Here is a 21,454-nt window from a genome sequence, read left to right on the forward strand (position 1 = left end):
AGGAAGATAAAAGAAGGGACAATAAATTGAGGAAAGGGATAATCAGAAGCAAACACCATTGTGAGAGGACAGGTCAGGGGAGAAAATGGAATAAATGAAGGTCAGGATAGGACAGAGGAAAATGTGGTTAGTCTTTTACAACATAAATATTATGGAAGTGCTTTGAATTGTTACACATGTATGACCTATATTGAATTGCTTATTTTCTCAGTGAGGGTTGGTGGGGAGGGAGGGAGAAAATATGGAAATCAAAGCTTTAAGAATGAATGTTAAATATTGTTTTAGCATGAAACTGGAAATTAAGCTATACAGGCAATAGAGTACAGAAATCTATTTTGCCCTACAGGAAAACAGAGGGGAAGGGGAATGGAAAAAGAGTGGGTAATAGAAGGGAGGACAGACTGGAAGAAGAGGTGGGTGGGGTGCATGCTGTCCTGGGGTGGGGGCTGGGGAGAGATGGGGAGAAAATTTTGAATTCAAATTTTTGTGAAAGTGAATGTTAAGATGTGAAAAATAAATAAATAATATATCAAAAAAATTTAATTAAAAAAAGAAATTGGTCCGTAGTTTTCTTTCTCTATTTTTGCTTTACTTGGTTTTTACAAAACCATATATGTGTCATAAAAGGAATTTCATAAGACTCCTTTTCCTGTTTCTTTCAAATAGTTTTTATAGTATTGGGTTTAATTGTTTCTTAAATGTAGAATTTGGTAGAAATCCCTTGTAAATCCACCTGGTCCTGGAGATTTTTTTCTTAAGAAGCTCATTTGTGGCTTGTTCAATTTCTTTTTCTAACATAAGGTTATTTAAGAATTTTATTTCCTCATCTATTATAGTGGACAATTTATATTTTTTGTAAATAGTCATCCATTTCTTTTAGACTGTCAGTTTTACTGGCATTTAACTAGGGAAATGAACTCTTAATATTTGCTTTAATTTCCTTTTCCTTGGAGGTAAATTCATTCTTTTCATTTTTGATACTTGTAATTTAGTTTGCCTCTTTTTTAAAAAAAATCAAATTAATCAATGGTTTTTCTATTTCACTGATTTTTTCATAACTAGCTCCTAGTTTTATTACTTCAATTTTTTAAACTTTCAATTTGATTAATCTCTCCTTTTATTTACAGGACTTCTATTTTGGGTTCTTAATTGGAGATTTTTAATTCATTTTCTTTTTTTTCTTTTTTAGTTTCACATCCAATTCAATGACTCCTTCTCTCTTTTATATATGTACATGTTTAGAGATCTACATTTCCCCCTAAGTAATGCTTTGGCTGCATTAGCTGTGATGATTCACAAATTTTGGAAAGTTGCTCATTGCTGTCATTCTCTTTAATAAGCAATTGATGGCTTCTATGATTTGTTCCTTGACACATTCATTCTTTAGCATTAGGTTATTTAGTTTCCAATCAATTTCTAATCTATGCTTCCACAGCCCTTTAGTGAATGTAATTTTTAATGCATTATGTTCTGAAAAGGATGCATTTAATACTTATGTTTTTCTGCATTTGACTCTGAGATTTTTATGCCCTAATATATGGTCAGTTTTTGTGAAGGTGGCATAGTTGAGCAAAATATATACTCCCTTCTATTCCTATTCTGTTATCTCCAGAGATCTAGCATATCTACCTTTCTTGTAAAGATGCTGTTCATCTCCTTAACTTCTTTCATATTTATTTTATTGTTAGATTCATTGAGCTCTAAGACAGGAAAGTTGAAGTCCTCCACTAGTAGAGTTTTATTGTCTATTTTCTCCTATAATTCATTTAACTTTTAAGAATGTGGATATTATGCCATTTTGTGCACATATGTTTAGTACTGATATTACTTCATGGTCTATAGTACCTTTTTGAAAGATGTAATTTCCCTACTTCTCTCTTTTAATTGGGTCTATTTTAGCTTTTGCTATGTCTCAGATCATGATTGCTACCCCTGGCTTTTTTACTTTGGCTAAAACATAATAGATTATGCTCCAATTCCTTATTTTAACTCTGTGTGTCTCTCTATTTCAAGTGTGTTTCTTGTAAACAACATATTGTTGGATTCTGGTTTCAAATCCATTCTGCTATCCAAGTCCGTTTTATGGGTGAGCTCATCCCATTCATATTCACAGTAACAATGACTAACTGTGCATTTCCCTCCATCACATTTTCTTCTGTTTACCCTTTTCTCTCTCTCTTTATCCTTTTCCTCCTCTAAAGTCTGTTTTGACCACTGCCTTCCCTTATCTACCTTCCCTGTTATCACCCCCTTTCTCTTCTTTTCTCCTCCTATTTCTCTATTGGGTAAGATAGATTTCTCTATACAATTGAGTGTGTGAGCATATGTGTGTGTGTGTGTGTGTGTGTGTTCCCTCTTTGAACAAACTTAGATGAGAGTGAGGCTCAAGTATTACCCACCCCTTCAACCACCATTTCCTCTCCACTGTAATAACTCTTCTTTGTGAGACAATTTTCTTCTTTATTCCTCTCCCTTATCCCATGACATCTTTCTTACTTATTCATTTTTTTACATTATCACAATATAATTTGCTCACTCCCATGCCCTCCATGTAGAATCCTTCTAACTCCCCTAATAATGATAAAGTTTTTAGAAGTTACGTATACCATCTTCTCATAGAAGATTGTAAACAGTTTTTGAGTCCCTTATGATTTCTCTTTCACATTTTTTATGCTTTTCTTGACTCTTATAGTTGAAAGTCAAATTTTCTTTTCAGCTCTGATTTTTTTCATCAGGGATACTTCAAAGTCCTCTATTTCATTAAATGTCCATTTTCCCTTGAAGGGTTATACACAGTTTTCTTAGGTTATTCTTGGTTGTAATCTCTCCCAATATATCATATACTCAGTCTTCCACTCCTATAACATAGTAGCTGTTAGATTTTATGTGATCTTGACTGTGGCTCCATGAAACCTGAATGGTTTCCTGAATGCTTTAAGTATTTTTCCTTGAACTCAGAGCTCTGGAATTTGACTATAATGTTCCCAAGAGTTTTCATTTTGTGAATTCTTTCAGGTGGTGACTGGGGAATTCTTTCAATTTCTATTTTGTCCCCTGGTTCTGTGTTATCATGGCAGTGTTCCTTGATAATTTCCTGAAATATGATGTCTAGGATCTTTCTTTGATCAAGACTTTCAGGTAATCCAATAATTCTTATCTGTCCTCAATCTGCTTTCTAAGTAAGTTGTCTTTCCGTGAGACAGTCCATTTTTTTCTCCCATTTTTTTTACTCTTTTCATTTAGTTTTGCTTCTTGATATTCATGGAATTATTAGTTTCCACTTGCCCAATTCCAATCTTCAAAGGAGTTATTTCAATCCATGAATTTTGTACCTCTTTTTGTCATTTGGCCAATTCTGTTTTTAAGGTATTATTTTCTTCAGTATTTTTTATTCCTCTTTTACAAAGCTGCTAACTCTCTTGTCATAATTTTCTTCCCTTGCTCTCATTTTTAGTCTATTTTTTCTTCTAACACTCTTAGTTGAATTTTAAAATGTTTTTGTCTCTTCCAGGAATTCTTGTTGTACTTTTGTCCAATTCGCATTTTTTCTTTGATGCTTTGCTTATAGTTGTTTTGACATCATTGTCTTCTGAGTTTGTGACTTGATCTTCCATGTCACCATAGTACCTTTCTTTGGTTGGGTTCTTTTGGTTTTTGTCATTTGATCGCTATTCCAGACTATTTCTTGACTTTGAACTTTACTTTAAAATTCAACTTTGTTCCCAGAATAGGGGATTGGTGGGGGATGACCATCCCAAGTTTCAGGCTTTTTTGTGATGCTATTTTCAGAGCTAATTCTTAGGGTTTGGAAGTTTTTGGTGTTTCCAAGGTGGTGTGATTAGGGAAAGGTGTGGTCATATTTTACTGGTCCACACTCTGGTCCTTACCCAGGATTGCTCCCTGATCCCTTGGGATCAGATGACACTGTTTCTCAGGGTCCCTGCTCCCTTGGGCCTGGAAGTAATATTGCTCCTCAGGTCGGTTCCTTTGGGACCAGAAGTGATCCTGCTCCCTCTTGATCTGAAGTGATACTCTCTGCCCTTGAACTGTGACCAGAAGTGGGTAAATGTAAAGGAGTTGCCAAAAAGCATCTGGTCCTGCATTTGGTATTACCACAGGGGTCCTCTATAATCTCTTTCTTACCAGTTGCAATGTCCACTTACTGTCTCAGTCTTCAGACCTCCTGAAGATGCTGTTGTTTCTGTCACCACCCAGTTCCACCACTGGTTTTGAAACCACATGGGCTCCAGGCAACTTTCTACCACCATGTCACAGAAATCTTGCTGATTTCCTAAGTTGTCTTGAGCTGGAAGAATGTCTCACTCTGAACTTTAGTTGGCTCTGCCACTCCAGAATTAGATTTGAGGCATTATTTTCAAGTTGTTGGGAGGAAAATGTAGGAGAGCTTGACTGAGTGTTTTCTCTACTTCTCCACCTTGACTCCACTCCCACAAGTTCCAATGCTGCGATCTAGGTATCACTACCAGTGCTACCAAGAGGCATCATTGAGAAGGGCCACCATCGACTATTTTCCTGTTAGTATGCATGCATTCATTTGAAAAGCTTTAGGAATCATCCTGCTCAGCTCTCTTGAGAGACATGCCCAGGCTATGAGCTTTGGCCTGCAAAACTGGAGTAAAGCATGTAGCCTGCTACCAACTCCACAGGTATGTTATCAGAATAAATGAGATCATATATGTATTACATTTGAACATACTTACTTTGTCAAACTTTTTTTCCAGATGGAATAATTATAATTTATTTACAAACTTCTCCCAAAAAATATACATTTGAAGGGAACAAATGGATCAATACTCAATGACTTCGTGTTAAGAAAACAAATATGTTTTGTAATTAAGCATTAACATTGTGCTATTTAAAGACAATGACTATTCTCTGCATTCTGGTTAAGCTATTCCAATAGACAACAGTGAATTTATGAAATATTGCTTATGCAGGTTTGTTGCAACACCTGATAGATGATTTCCTTAGAAAATGAACCAGTGCTCTGAAAGAAAAGAAAATTATTTCTTTTTCTGGGTGGAAATTTGGATGGCATTCCTGTATGAAAATGTTTGTAGGGGTAATTACTATGTTTTTAAATTAGAAAGCAATTATAGCCCTGGGAAGAATTCAATAGTTGCGTTTGAAGGCATTCCAATCAAATTAATTGCTAAAAGTATTCTAGGAGTTACATTATTCTTTGATTTGCACCAATCTGGAGCAAATTTGGAAAGTTCTTCCCTTCCATGATTTGGGCTTTCAGGGCTCATTGCTTATGTAAGACACTAAGCCACTTTTATGGATTGGGATAACTTTAGCAGCCTTCAACTCATTAGGCAGAAATTACAACCTGTTTAAGGAACAAGTTAAGTATATACACAGATACTCAGTCAAAATGCATGTACCAATTGGAAGTGATTTTGAGGCAGTGATATATAAAACTACATCCAGAGCTTGAAGAGTTTAAATTGATTCACTTCCGTGGGCCCAAGAAAGATCTTCACAGATGAAAAGTTAATTTGCTATTAGAAATGTCAGATGACAGAAAGGAAAGCCAAGGCACATTAGTGGCAAAGAGGGCAATAAAGCAGCAGCAGTTGGGAGGACTACAAGCCCAATTGGACCAGACAGGAGAGAATAGTTGAGCCAACTAGTTCCCCACAGGATATAAATCTTTAATCAAGAATCTAGAAAAGCAAACACTGTCATATTTAAACCTATTATGAAGGGCCTTCTGAGCATACTTGCAAAATAGAAATGTTCAATGACAAATCAACAGTTTTATGGATGATTAGAATCACTGACCCTCAATGCAGTTTATTCCACTTTGTGTTCTTTAGAGGGATTGTTAAGCAGGGATCATTGCCTTCTCTACCACAGAATTTACACTGGAAGGTGTCTTAGAGGTTTTTTGTTCCAGCTACCTCATTTTACAAATGTGCAAACTGAGGTCTAGGAAAGGGAATGACTTGCCTAAGGTCACAAGGCAGTAAGGATAAGAGTTGGGATTACAACCTAGGTCTAACACAAAAGCCTGTCTGGGGAACACTTAGGTGCTAAACTAGACGATCTCTTCTAGCTTCTGACATTCCATGATGTATGATTCCAATTCTGTGTTCATGTTCTCTCCCTTTCTTCCCTCCTCCCTCCTTCCTTCCCCCCCATCTCTCTCAAGTTATATGTATATATATACATATATATATATATATATAAAATATCTAATATCTACACATAATGTATTATATACAAACATATGTACACACATTATATTGTGTACATATATATCATTGTCACATTAGAGAAAAATAAAACAACATGATTTACTTCTTAGGAACAGGTCACCAAGGCAACTTTAAAGGTGCATTATTTATCCAAGTTGTGTTGACTTTCTAGTCCCTCCACAATTCAGTACATACAATATTAATATGCTAAAAAGACATTCTGTTTCTGATGAAAAATCAGGCTATATTATTGGAGGAAAGCAGGGGGGAAGCAGAGAACACTTAGCTGCTGCTCGACTTCAAAAATGTGAAATACCTAACAAGCTGTGCTTTACTTAAAAGTCTAAATAAAACTGGGCTCCTTTGAGCAGTTGTTTACAAAAGTATATGCAGAAATAGCTCCAGCAGCTGGACCATAAGAGTGCACCTTTAGACCCAACCAGTTTTAATTATAGCCCTCTGACTATTTGGGAGAAAAAAAATCAAAGAAACAAATTGCCCTCTAGATTCCCAGGGGGAGAAAAAGATGCTCCAGATGCGAAAAAATAGCTTATTGAGAGATGTGTTGGTTTAAAAAGATAACATGGTAAACCATATAGGGATAAGGTTTGCAAGATCAAACCCTCTATGAACTAAATGATGCATTCACTCATTCCTCACCTCATTTCCAATAATGTAATCATGAGAAAGCTGACTAAATGGAGTACACCTAGGAAACAGCAGTAAAAAGCTCCGAAGCCTCAGGTTTAGTAGTTTCAGAGGTGAGCACTATTGGGAATTAGCCAACAGTTTGACAAATGCCTTGACTATTTTGAGCTCCTAAAGGTAATTATATATGCAAAGATTAAAATTACATATCTGCCAAAAAATAGGTTTCAAGGCCATAATACATAAAGCACACATTCTATTTGAACAACTTTGGAAACACTGATTTCAACATCAGCTTAAGTGCCCATCACTTCATCTTGGGGAGGGAGTGACTAAGGAAGGCCAATAAATAACAGAAGGGCAGTTTTCAATCATTTTTTTTCATGTGATTTTCTGCTATGTGTTTGGTTTGAGAGATGGAAGAGAGGAGGTCACAGTCTCATTGCCTTTTCTTAAAAAACATGTTTTTCTCATTCCTATAGAAGTTAGTCATCTTGTTTCTGTGGCATGGATTGCTTCTAGACTGCACAGTTCAAAGAATAGGAGGAAGGAATGAAATTTGATTTGATTTCACTGAGCTATTTATTTGTTTGTTTTGGGTTTGTATATTGTTAGCCTGCATTATCCTTCATATCAGTCAATGTGCTAAGTCAAATTTCTGTTCAAATTTGCTTCAAATAAAACATGAGCCACTCTGCTCACGTGAGCTATACCAACAGGTCCTTAGCTACATTATTTACAAAACAAAACCATTCCTATTGTAGAATCCTGAGCCATCATGATAAAGTTTCTTTGTAAAACTATTGACACATAAGGCAAAGATATGACTTCTACTGTCAAATGCAAGCCATCTGTCCCAACAAACCAAATCACAGTCACTGGTGTTTGACTCTTGGCTATTTTACAGAGATAACCTTCATACCACATTCCAAAGGAGTAGGAGAAATGAGAGAGAAATTATTCCAACAACCATTGAGAACCTACGTGAAAGACATCCTTCCAGGCACTTGGGACATTAAGACATAAGGAAAATGAAGGCTTGTCACGCTCCTTCCCTACACGGTTCCTGAGCTGACGTGAAAGGAATGAAGTTTTGTTCCCTAATCACTACTGACTTGGGAAACTCTTTTAGGTTCAAACCATTTCAACAAGACATCAAGCTTGCCAAGAGAGCTAGGCATGTCAATAATCACCTTCAATATAAGCTGGGTTTTTTTTGCTGCTCTTTCTAACTCTCTTGTACATTGGATCAAACAAGATGATTTTTCTAGAGTGTACACCATATCAATAAATGGCCTGTATTTTGTTGGTATGGGAACTCCTTCCACCTATCAGATCTCAATCCACTTAGAAACTATACTTTGAGAGTGTCTTGCCCAATGTTACACAGCTAATAAGACTCAGAAGTAGGATTTGAATCGCGGTCTTTCCAATTCTAAGATTAGTGTACTATTCACTGCTTTGATTCCTCAGTACTACACTACTACTTCATAATAAAAAGACAATGTAGGAGGTAACAACACTTTAAAACAAATTCAGTACCAAACAGATAGACAGACAGATAAGTAAAGCACTCATTAAGCACTTTCAACTATCTGGCAAGGCGCTAAGCACTGTAGACAAAAGTATGTTCAAACTTTCAAACAAGGCCACCAGCTGCCTTGGGACTCACTAGAAGGTCTCCACTTTGAGGCTGGATGGTTATTTGTCAGAGATGTTAAAGAAAAAATTCTTATTCTGAGGTGAGCTGGACTAAATTACATGAGAATTTCCTTCCAACTCAGAGAGTCTTTAACAAGGCAGACTTTTGCATGTGGTGGATGTTTGCAGTGAAATTGGATACAGCTAAGAGAGTCTTTTCTTCCAAACTTTGGGGATAGAGAGAAAAAAGAAAACTCAATGGTTTTCTTCACTGGATGCCAGCCCCTAGTGAGAATTAGACACTCTCCCCATTGGAAGGGACCTGGGAAGCTATCTAGTCCAAACGGGGTCCGTTTCTTGAATCTCTACAACATCCCCAAGGGACCAGCCAGCTTCTGTTTGATGACCATAACGCCTCAAATTGTTTGACTTTTTGGTGTGTTTTGGGGAGGGAGGGGGAATTCAAGCCTCCAATTCCATCTTAGTAAAGGTGGCATAGCTGTACAAAAAGCACTGAATCTGTGACCTGAACGTTGCCCTCAGTTTACTCCTCTGTAAAATGAGGGGTTAGGACTATCTGGTCTCTTAAATCTACAATCCAGAGTTCAAGACCTGGAAGGGATTTCTGAGGCCATCTAACTCAAACCTTTCATTTCACAGACGAAGAAATCAAGGTCTAGAAAGATGCAGTGTGCTCAAGGTCATAAAACAATGAACTAAGCATCATGGTTGATACCTGAACTTGTGTCTTCAGATCCCCAAAGCAGTAGTCTTTCTGCTGTACCATGCATGGCACCTACTCAGTGTGGTCCTACGTAGGAGGTGACCTTGAAGGGCCCTTCCATCTCTAAGTCTATGATGTTATAAATAGACTAGAGAGAAGGATGAGCAAGGGAGAAGAAGCCATAAGAGCCTAGAGAGTGATTTGTCACCAGTGTAGAAGGCAAATGAGCTCAAGAACTGGAGTTCCACTGTTCCACTCCACACCTCAAGCCTTTCATTTCTTCTACTTCCCCATAGGCTTTTAATGGCTTCGTCAGCAATCTTTTCACTTGTGGGGTTGGTTTAATGAGCTGTGGAGAACTGGAACAGCAAACTTCTTTGGGAGGACTACATGTATTAATACAGTAACCTAGAGACCCTTGGAGTTTTTAGGGGAATAATGGCCATATAAAGAGAATTGTATTTAATTGAACAGTAAATTTGCAGCCAAGGTAGAGTTTTTCCCCAAGTAGGTCTTGAGTCTGAATCTTGCCAAGAGACCTTGGTATCAGGACTTTCTTTGAACCTGAAACATGTACTAGCCAATTTTGAAATCCCTGGATGACATCAGGGCTTCACTGATCAGTTTAGCTAAGCACCTACTGAGCACTGGAAGTTCTTCTTGCAGGAAGAACTTAGGAGAGAGATTAGAACTGGATATAGGTTCTTATAATAATACTGGCTTCTATTTTCTCTGATTCTGTATGGAGTCAAAGCGCTTTCTGGACATTACATCATTTGATTCTCACAACAACCCTTAAAGTTCTACAAATATTATCAGTCTTGTCTGACTCAGGAAGGCAGAGCTAGAACATAAAATCAGTAGGTATTGCCAACTTTCTGAAAGAAGGTGCCAGTTTCTGTCCACTTCTGAGGCTGCTTATGTTGTAGAAGCAGAATCCTTAGATGGAGATTAGGCTGGCCCATTTAGTGAAGACCTTTTTAGAGGTCTTCAAACAAAGGGCAGATGACCAGGTGTTGGAGACATTGTAGAATGGGTCCTTTCTCAGGGAGAGATGCTACTAGATTGCCTCTAGGCACTTCCAACTCTAAGATTTTCTAATTCTATATTGTAGTTAAATCCTGTCAAAGGATGGATAGTACAAGAGCCAGGTAAGGCCTTGATGTGGCAAGGTCATCTGTAGCTATATCTCTGTCATCAAGTTTTGAGCCATTTTCTACCCTTTTAGGTGAGTCTAAGTCAGAAATTCCACTAATTAATGGTTAGTGAATTTATAACAATTATCCCCATTTTACAGATGAGGAAATTGAAGCTGTGAAAGAGGCCAATAAGAATTAGTTAATGAATTGCCTAGATTAACAGAAGAGGAAGTTGAATATTTAAATAACTCCATATCAGAAAAAAGAAATTGAACAAGCCATCAATGAACTCCCTAGGAAAAAATCTCCAGGGCCAGATAGATTTACAAGTGAATTCTATCAAATACTGAAAGAACAGTTAATTCTAATACTATATAGACTATTTTTGAAAATTGGGGAAGAAAGAGTCCTCCCAAATTCTTTTTATGACACAAATATGGTTTTGATACCTAAACCAGGAAGAGACAAAACAGAAAAAGAAAATTATAGACCAATTTCTCTAATGAATACAGTTGCAAAAATTTTAAATAAGATTTTAGCAAAATGAATACAGCAACTTATCACGAGAATAATACATTATGATCAGGTAGGATTCATACCAGGAATGCAGGACTGGTTCAATATTAAGAAAACTATTAGCATTATTGACCATATTAACAACAAAACTAACAAAAACCACGTGATTATCTCAATAGATGCAGAAAAAGCTTTCGACAAAATGCACAACCCATTCCTATTAAAAACGTTGGATAACATAGGAACAAAGGGAACTTTCCACAAAATAATAAGCAGTATCTACCTAAAACGTTATACAAGCCTTATATTCAATGTGATAAGCTAGATGCATTTCCAATAAGATCAGGGGATATCCATTATCACCACTATTATTCAATATGGTACTAGAAATGTTAGTTATAGCAATTAGACAAGATAAAGAAATTGAAGGAATTAGAATAGGAAGAGAAGAAACTAAGTTATCACTCTTTGCAGATGATATGATGATATACTTAGAAAATCCCAGAGATTCAAGTAAAAAACTACTTGAAATAATAATCAACTTGGGCAAAGTTGCAGGTTACAAAATAAACCCACACAAATCTTGTGCATTTCTATATATTAGTAACAAACTCCAACGGCAAGAGATAGAAAGAGAAATCTCATTTAAAGCTAGAGTAGACACTATAAAATATTTGGGAGTTTACCTGCCAAAACAAACCCAGGGACTATGTGAACACAACTATAAGACACTTTTTACACAAATAAAGTCATACCTAATTAAGTGGAAAAAAACATCAGTTGCTTGTGGGTAGGCCGAACCAATATAATAAAAATGACAATTCCATCTAAATTAATTTACTTATGTAGTGTCATACCAATTAAACTATCAGATAATTATTTTCTAGAGCTGGAAAAAATAGTATCAAAATTCATCTGGAAGAACAAAAGGTCCAGAATATCAAGGGAACTAATGAAAAGAAATGCTAGGGAAGGGGGCCTACCTCTACTAGATCTCAAATTGTATTATAAAGCAGTAATTATCAAAATCACTTGGTACTGGCTAAGAAACAGAAGGGTAGACAGTAGGCAATGATTATAGGAATCTACTGTTTGATAAACCCAAGGACCCCAGATTCTGGGAAAAGAACTCATTGTTCAACAAAAATTGCTGGGAAAACTGGATAAAAGTGTGGCAGAAACTAAGCACAGACCAATGCCTGACACCATACACAAGAATAAAATCCAAATCGGTATAGGATTTAGGTATAAAGATTGATAATGTGGACAAATTGTTGGAGCAAGGAATAGTGTATTTTTCAGATTTATGGAGAAGGGAAGAACTTTTGACTAAAGAAGAGACAGAAAGCATTATGAAGTGCAAGATGGATAATTTTGAATACATTAAACTGAAAAGTTTTTGCACAACCAAACCCAATGCAACCAAAATTCAGAGGGATGTAGAAAACTGGGAAAGAATTTTTACAGCTAATGTTGGTGATAAAGGCCTCATTTCTACAATATATAGAGAACTGAGTCAAATGTACAAAAATATAAGTCATTCCCCAATTGATAAATGGTCAAAGGATCTGAACAGGCAATTTCAGAGGAAGAAATTAAAGCTATCTATAGTCATATAAAAAATGCTCTAAATCACTTTTGATTAGAGAGATGCAAATCAAAACAACTCTGAGATATCATATCACACCTATCAGACTGGCAAACATGACAGAACAGGAAGATGATAAATATTGGAGAAGTTGTGGGAAAGTTGGAACACTAACATGCTGGTGGTGGAGCTGTGAGCTGATTCAGCCATTCTGGAGAGCCATTTGAAATTATGCCCAAAGGGCTACAAAAATGTGCACACCCTTTGACTTAGCAATACTGCTTCTAGAAATGTATTCTCCTAGAGATCATAAAAATGAGAAAGGGTCCCACATGTACAAAAACATTTATAGCAGCTCTCTTTGTGGTGGCCAAAAACTGGAAATCAAGGGGATGCCCATCAACTGGGGAATGGCTGAATAAATTATAGTATATGAATGCAATGGAATACTATTGTGCTATAAGAAATGATGAACAAGAAGACCTCAGAGAGGGCTGGAAAGACTTATATGATCTGATGCTGAGTGAAAGGAGCAGAACCAGGAGAACTTTGTGCATAGCAATGACCACAGTGTGCGAGAGGTTTTCTGGTAGACTTGGAACTTCACTGCAATGTAAGGAATTTAAAAAATTCCCAATGATCTTCTAAGGTAAAATGCTTTTCACATTCAAAGAAAGAACTATGGAATTCAATCGCACAATGTAGCAGATCATTTGTGTGTGTGTGTGTATGTGTGTGTGTATGTGTGTATTGCGTTTTGGTTTGTTAAATGATTTCTCCCATTCATTTTAATTTTCAACACAGCATGACTATAGTGAAAATTCCTATTTAATAAGAATGTATGTGTAGAACCGATACAAAATTGTATGCCGTCTCAGGGAGGGAAGGGGGAGGGAGGGGACAGGGAAGGAAAACTAATAATATAAGTTATATGGCAGTGATTGTAGAACACTGAAAATAAATAAAATTAATTAATAAAAAAAAGAATTAGTTAATGAAGGAAGTAGCACTCAGACCTCAGGTTTTCTAACTCCATGTCTAATGCTTTCTTTCTCTTAACTGGGCTGTCATGATAAATCTATAGCTGGGTTCTACATGCTTAAATACCGGTATGCAAAAAATTCAATTTTGTTGATTAACAAACAATTCCAATCTCGAGAGTTCTGCATTTCAGGTCAAATGTAAAATTTGGCTATTGCTTTTTTTGTTTATTTTTAAATGTAGTCTTTTATGTGTAGAAAAAAATAGTTTAAAGACTTTTTAAAATGTGAGGTAACTTGAACATAAATAATTTTTGCACAACATTAGTCTGAAAAGTTGTCTGAAGCAATCAGAAACATATGGTGTCATTTTGCAAGCTTCAAAACACAATGAAACTCAGTTGATGCTAATTTGAGAGGACACAATTCTCTACCTGAGCTTCAAGTTCCAATTAATTTTTTGCAAAACATGAGTTGAGAATGGCTGCATTTTTAAAATCTTGTAGATCTAAAAGTAGGGCAAATATTAATGTCAAACCTCAATCATGATTGTTTGCAGAGCAGTGACTTTCATTTAGTTATAATAGCATACCAAGGAAATTCATCTTCCAGAGAGAACAGGAACAAATCTCATTAAAGTCAATGGATTTGCAAGGATGTATCTGAGGGCTGATTCTGGTCAAGCTTTACTATATTCTCAGTATGTGCATGGGGGAGAGGAGGAAGATAACAGAGAAAGAGATTAAATTATATGAACAAATTCATCATGAAACTCTCAAAGGTCAAATACCTTAGACTGGCAAATGAAAAGAAAATATTTTCTGTTGACCTCAATGACCACTTAGTTCATTAGTTGAGAAATATTGCTCAGTATCCTTAAAAAGCAATTTAATTAGCAGATTTAATGCACCCAACATCTTTCCATTCACTTTTTCCTGGGAAACAGTCAGTACTTTTTTTTTCCCTTGGACTCCAGAGGAATGTAGATAAGCCAAATGTTGTTTGGTTACTGATGGGAAGCCACAAGGCCCAAGTACCCTCTACTTCTATGGCATCATTACTTTCAAAGTCTTCTATAAGGAACTGCTTGAATGGAGGAAAGAACACAAAAGCAATCTGCTCAGGCACAGAGTAGATGAATATCTTGTCCAGGATAAACAGATTCTTAGGGCATGGGTTCATCTCCCCTACCTTCTGCAAGAGGGTCCATCCATAGATTATGGGAGGGTGAGAACCTTTCAAGATGACTATCTCAAACACAGATCAACAAGTCTTTGTAGTTGGTTTAATAGTGTTCTCCATGTTGGAGTTGAGGAAGATGGGACAGAAATGGAAAAAAGAAAATCCAGATTCAAATTCACTTATCCAGTCCATGTTACTTGAGGGATATCAGTCTAAATACACTGGGGGAGGGGAAGGATGGAAGGAATCCATAAAGGAAGGAGTACAAAAGGGAGAATTTGCATCTGTTTTTAGGATACTGAGGCCTTTTTCATCACATTTACATACAAACACTTTTGTTTACATAAACTAGCTGGAGACTGGATTCCACCTAGAAATTCAATTCAATTCAACAGCCTGATGGAAAGGAAAGAGATTTGAATGTGGAGTCAGATCGGTGTTCCAGTGCTGGCTCTGCTGCTGTGTGACTCTATGCGAGTCACAATCTCTCAGGGCCTCAATTTCTTGCTTTTTAAAAACATGGGGAAAAGAAGATATATTAGATGTTCTCTAAGATTCAATGACTAAACTAACTCACTCTTTTTAAACTGTATGTTAGGCACTGGGGATACAAACATGAAATAAGAAGACATTTATACAATTAATTACGATATAAGACAGAATATAATAAGTGCAACGAATAGGTCCAAAGTGATATGAGAAAACTGAAGAGAGGTCATTTTTAGCTGAGAGTAATTGAGAAACCGTGAGGTCAGTAATGAACTCAGTAATAACTCTACTATACAGTTGAAAAAAATATTTCAAAGAGGTGACTTGCCCAAAGTCCTAGAATCAGTTAGTGTCAGAGCTAGAATGTGATCCCAGGTCTTCCTATGTCCAAGTCCAATGTTCTTCCTACAATACCATGAGGAAGGGGAAGGAAAGCAAGCACTGGAAGATAGAAGAAAAACTAGGAGGAAACAGTCTCACGTAAGTTTAAGGAAAAGAGAGTGTCAAAAGTAATAAGCACTACTGGTAAAGGCTGCAGAAAGGTCAAGGCGGCTGAGTATGGGACCTCAGAAAGGACTAGAAATCTTAGAAGGAGAGCACAGTCAAGTGGTGGGAAAGGTAGCCAGATTGTATGAGGTTTTCCAGGGAGGAAGCATGAAGTAGAAACAGAGTATGCACAACTTTTTCTAGAAGTATGACATTAAAGGAAATAGACAGGAAGTAAACATGATTAACAGGAGGTTTTCCTACAGAATAGGGGAGATCAGTGATAGAAGAGATAAAACATAAATTATATAAAGACTCTCCAGATGAAAAAGTGATTATGCAAAAAATCAATATGTTTTGACAGAGAATTTTCTCATATGTCAGACTATAAGAAACTATTTTATAAGTCAATGGGGTATGTGAGTCTTTCACTAATATTTATTACTGTTTTATCTATTGTATTTTAGCAAAAACCACTCTGTTCTAACTCCAAACTGAAACTCTATTTGGTTGCTTTGTATCTATAGCTGAGCATTTTATCAAGATTTACTACCATGATGTGATAATGATTTAGTGAAAACAATGGCTCTGGGCTCCTACTAAAACAGCTCCTTATAACAGACCAAGGCAGATCACGTGTGAACTCAAAGTAAAAGGCACTTAATAAAAGAGAACATCAAGTTGGTAACAAGGAAGCGAGTTGGTATTAAATGCTTGAAGTGCCCTCTCCAAACTGACTGCAGCCCTTACTTGACATAAGAAAGTTAGCTTTGCTTCTTCAGTAATTTTCAGTTTTTAGACTGGGAGGGATGTATCACACAGGTCACTCGTGGAAAGTGTGAGGGCTTAGTGCTTGCAGGAAACTCTGTTTCATTATTTTCATTTCCATTTCACTGTCACAGAAGCATAGGGATGGCTGGATTTTCTATAAAAAGAAGGAGAACTCCTGCTGTTCCTTTTGGCCATTATCTCATGGCTGCCATCTTTTCTATCTTTGTTGCCTGCCAGATGTGATCTCCACATCCAGGCAGAAGGTAACCAAAAAGTCTTGTGTTTTACAACGTTTTCCAGTAAGGAGCAGCCATCCTCATGTTAGAACTGTGTGAACGAGTCAATCTATCAATCCACATGCATTTTTAAACACTTCTTATATGCCAGGCACTGCACTAAATACTGGAGATACAAAGTCAAAAGTCAAGCAGTCCCTAACCACAAGGTACATACAGTATAATTAGTCACAATACTTTCATATATATATATATATATATATATATATATATATATATATATATATATACATATATACACACATATACATACACATGTACATATACATGTACATACACATGTATATATATAGTATATACACATGTGTATATGTTACTATACATAAGTGTATAGTATATACACATGTGTATGTGTATTGGGTATGCATATACATATATTCATAAACATGCACACAATTTAATGTTGTTATTGATTTTACTACACCAGGAAATCCACTGGCATACAAAGTACCTTACGAGGAATTTTGGCTACCAAGAAAATTCAGTACCTTCTCTGAAACTTTCAGTATCAGAGAGGTGACTGAGTTAGTGGCAGATTAAGGGACTGGCCTAGCTTCACACAGCCAGTATGTATCCAAGGCAGTACTCGAGTCCAGGCCTTCCTTGTTCCAAACTAGCTCTCAGTCTACTACATGAGGCTGCCTACATATAGAATATATGCAAAATGAATCCAAGACAGTTAGGGAGGAGGGACTAGCAGCTGAAGGGATGAAGAAAGGCTTTATTTATACAGTAGTGCTTGAGTTGAGTCTGGCAGGGATTCCGAGAGACAGAAGTTAGGAGAGAGAACCTTACAGTTCCAGAAATGGAGTACTAGAGTCATCACAGACACTGAGACTGGGATGTGGAGAACATGCAGAGTGCTTGGTGAGGAACAACATGTATATGAGAATGGCTGGACTGCGAAAGGAAGTATGTGTAAGAAAAATGGAAACATCTTGTGGAGTACAGGAAGGGATTGCGTCTGTGAATAGCAGAGGAAGTTTCCATCCTTATTATATCTGCTTATTTAAAGCGGCAGGATACCTAAACCTTTCTGGAAGTACGAAGACAATTCAGCCAATAGCTATTTTGAGGATCAAAGGAATATGGAATTAAATGGTGCTTCAGAAGTCATCTATTCTACCCTCCTTGTTTTATATATGAGGAAATTGGGGCCCAGAGAGGTTTAGTGACTTACCTAAGGTGGTTAAATACCAGAGTCAGCATGGGAGTTCAGGTCCTTTGACTAGATCCAATATATATGTACCTTATACTCATCTAGAGGAAGGAAGGAAAAGAAAGAAATAAGCACTTGTTAAATAGCTAGTATATGCCAGGTGTTGTGTTAACCACTTTACAAATGTTACTTCAATTGATCCTCAAACAGCAACTCTAGGTATTGTTATTATCCCAATTTTACAGTGGAGGAAACTGAGACAAACAATCTAAGTAACTTGCCCAGGGTCACACAACTGGTCATATGTAAGGCTAGATTTGAACTCAGGTCTTCAGACTCCAGGCCTACTGTTCTATCAACTGTGCCACCTTCCTGTCTAGTCTACAAGGTAATAGCCAGGAGAATACAGTAGAATACAGGGTTTCTGAATATTTTCAAAGTTGGATAGAAAATGGAAATCCTTGTTTCTGGAAGACAACAGCCCACCCACTAGATTCCCCATGAGAGCTCCAAGGATGCCTATTTTCAGTATGATCCAAAAGGGTCACTTATAATTACAGAAGCCAATACCACCCAGCTTGACTATCTGCACTTGAAATCTTGGTCTGAGTGATAATGTCAAGCCTAGGATTGGGAGAGATTCCTCTTTCCTTCCATGGTAATAGGTATGCCAATGATATAATCTAGATGCCAAGACCATAGCTTACCAAAGGGGCAACTGAAAAATGCTTTACCAACAGCATCAAAAATCTCAGCATTTGGAAGAGATCTCAGAGGGCAGCTAATACAATCTATAAAAAAATTCTTTGCACAAAGTCCCCAAGAAATGCTCCTTTAGGCTTTATAATAAGACCTCAGGTCAGGGAGAACTCCGTCCCTCCAAGCCTGCCCATTCAACCTGCCTGAGACCTGTAATCACTAGAAAGTTTTTCCTAAAAGCCTCTATGCACCTTTCACCCCCTGTTTCTAGTTCTACTGTCTGGGGCTAAATAAACAGGTCTAATTCTTCTCCTCGTGATAATGATATTCTTACAAACACTAGAAGCCAAATATGATTTTTATTTTTTCCTTCACTCTCCCCTCCATGCTAGTGTTTCAAGAACTTCTTCTAAGTTTTAGAGAACATTCACTCTGAAAAAAATCACAATTCCTTGAAGGTATCAAACAATTTAACTACAAAATCTTTGACAGAAATTATACATAATGTTAAAAGAATGAGTTAACTTAATCAAATTATGATCAATTCATTAGGAAAAATGGTAACACCAGTTAATTGATTATGTCAAAATAGTGAAACTATTAGACCCATCTGCACATAGGATTCTTGAATTTTGCTTAGGGAAAAGTTACTTCTAAGGATAGAGAATCCTTTAGTTCAGAGGTATCAAACATGTACTCCACAGGCTACATGAAGTCCACAACTCTCTAGATAATTGTTAAATATGCTCTCAAATATCATAGAAATATTGTTCCAAATCACTAATAAGAGTGACATCAAGCCAACCTTGAGGTTTTTGCATATATTGAATAAATTGGGAAATATGACCAAAAATGGGAATAATCAATGTTGGAGGAGCTAAGGGAAGGCGAGCAGACTTTGTCCAGAGAACTTTAAATTGGCCCAAACATTCTAGTAAGAATTTGGAATTATGCTAAGAGAATGATCAATAATAGCATAGCCTTTGATCCTACTTTTGGGCATACGTCCCAAGGATGACAAAGACAGAAAGGTCTCAGTAAAGTATTCATAGCAGGAAAAGAAAGGAGAGGAGAGGAGCCTTTGGGATGCAAAGCCTACCACAAGACATCTATACAACATTTTACATATATCATCTCATTTGAGCTTCATAGAAGTCCTATGATGGAGGCACTACTTTTATCTCTTTTGGTATATGAGGAAACTGAGTCTTACAGTGAGATGTTCAGCGTCACAGAGCCAGGATTTTAATACAATAGCAGGGCTTGATCCACTACACCAGGCTACTATTGCATGGATCTGTTTCTTCCTAGAAATGATATTTTATTTATAGAAGGTCTCAACTATGATCCCTTTCATCTGTATAAAAATAATCATGCTAAATGACAAAAATTCTATCATATGTTGGATGTAGGGAAAATAAAAAAAACCCCACAGCAAACCTTTCTCTATGGACTTAAATTTAGCATGGACTCAAAGTGCAAGAAACAGTTTTAAAATGACATTGCAGGGGAATTCTTTTTACTATAACTACCTGAAATCCTTTCCTTCCACAAGGGAATTGGAAGCTTCAGGCCTTCCCAAAAGAATATCTTGTCATACCAAGATGACAGTGAGTTACTCTGCATGTCTTCAAGCACAGTAAGAAGCATAAATGTATCTTTCCACAATCACCAAGATCTGGCAGCATTCCTTTCAGCCTTTCCTGACCCATACAATCAAGACCACTTTGGGAGGAGGTGTTTACCTACCATGCTGAAAAAGGGGGGATCAGAAAATCTGATTAATGAGATGTGATACAAGAATGACAATGCTAAGGCAGTGAGTACAAACTATTCCCTTGAACATAATTTCTGGTCAGTCAAAATGTTTATGACTGTTTTGGTACAGATTTAGAAGTTATTTTCAAAGACACTATAACTTGTACTGTTAGGGGAAAAATTAGTTAGAAGAGGCAAGAAAAGCCAACAGACTATCAATACCTATCCCCCATGAAATCCAGATCCTGGTTAATTAAGTTAGTGCATATGATTATGACAGCCTTTTCCCAACTGAATGCTCTGAATTGGAAACAGCATCACGTGATCATTAACAATGCTCATTTTGCCTGCTGATCCTTAGTAACAAAAGTTCATTTTTCTCTTCCCCATGCACTGCATTCAACTATGGTCAACTCTTAATTATTCAGGAGTTGATTAACAAACTTGTATATTATCGACTCCCTTTGTTTCTCCTCTTCTTTGCCACTATAATCTAGCCCTTAGTCAGTTTCCTACCTATTAGTTGGTGCACTGAAATGAGTTGAGTCAAATAAGTCAATGTAGACTTCTTTTTAACAATTCTTGTAAGATTCAAAAAGAAGATTTAATTCTCAGTGGATTTCAATTAACCATGGACTCCTTTCTCCAGGTATCAGGGCTGGCATAAGCTGGCTGTAGGCACTAGAGTAAAAGCTGTCAAGTTTCAGATCCTTGCCAGGAATGAGGTAATTCAGTCTCATGATGTAGTTTTGCACGTGCATCTGACTGAGTAGGCAGAATGTACTCAATTTGTTCATTAAATTACACATGTGTATAGATTGTGTTTATAAGAACATAATTCTCTTCCATAAACTGTATTACTTATATTCCCAGATTTGGAAAACTAAGCAAAAGCAGAAGGCCACATTCTAGAAGTTTCTCTGAAGTTAACAGAGTTCCTATGATATCTTTGGCCATAAACTGCCATTTGAAATTATCTAAAGGTTTATTTATGAAGTATCCCCGAAAACCCTTATCCAACACATCATCAGGGGATGGAGGCAATGCCAGATTTTTGAAGACTGTACTGGTAAAATGTAAATTATCGCAAAAAAACCCCAAGTAGAGGCATGATAAAAGAGTGTAGTCTGATGTCTGAGCATCAGTCTAGCTAA

General features: G+C 36.7%; 1 long non-coding RNA gene across 1 annotated transcript in view; it reads right to left on the reverse strand.

Moving 5' to 3' along the window:
* Window positions 1–21,454, reverse strand: part of LOC140515596 (uncharacterized) — a 104,772-nt gene that overhangs the window by 73,505 nt on the left and 9,813 nt on the right. The window contains exon 2 of the long non-coding RNA XR_011971096.1: window positions 17,865–17,944. This is a non-coding gene — a long non-coding RNA (uncharacterized lncRNA). The remainder of the gene's footprint in view (window positions 1–17,864; window positions 17,945–21,454) is intronic.

Source organism: Notamacropus eugenii, chromosome X (assembly GCF_028372415.1).
Source record: "Notamacropus eugenii isolate mMacEug1 chromosome X, mMacEug1.pri_v2, whole genome shotgun sequence".
NCBI lineage: Eukaryota > Metazoa > Chordata > Mammalia > Diprotodontia > Macropodidae > Notamacropus > Notamacropus eugenii.